Consider the following 248-nt stretch of genomic DNA (forward strand, 5'->3'; position numbering starts at 1 on the left):
TCTGAAGAGCGTCTAAATATCGTGAGAGACCGACAGTCAACCTTCTCTTACCACAACGGCAAAAATATGAAATAAAAACATAAACTCGAAAAAAAAGCAACAGACGCTGCCGATGCACAAAAGGAAGGCATGAATTAACCCGCCCCATGACTCACGACAGAGGGACTGACACGGGTAGCAGCCATTTCACTCAATATTTCATGGCCCGACGAACGGGTAGGGGCGCTCGAGATACAGGTCCCGAGTTC

The sequence above is a fragment of the Penaeus monodon genome, chromosome 29, assembly GCF_015228065.2.
Source record: "Penaeus monodon isolate SGIC_2016 chromosome 29, NSTDA_Pmon_1, whole genome shotgun sequence".
Classification (NCBI taxonomy): Eukaryota; Metazoa; Arthropoda; class Malacostraca; order Decapoda; family Penaeidae; genus Penaeus; species Penaeus monodon.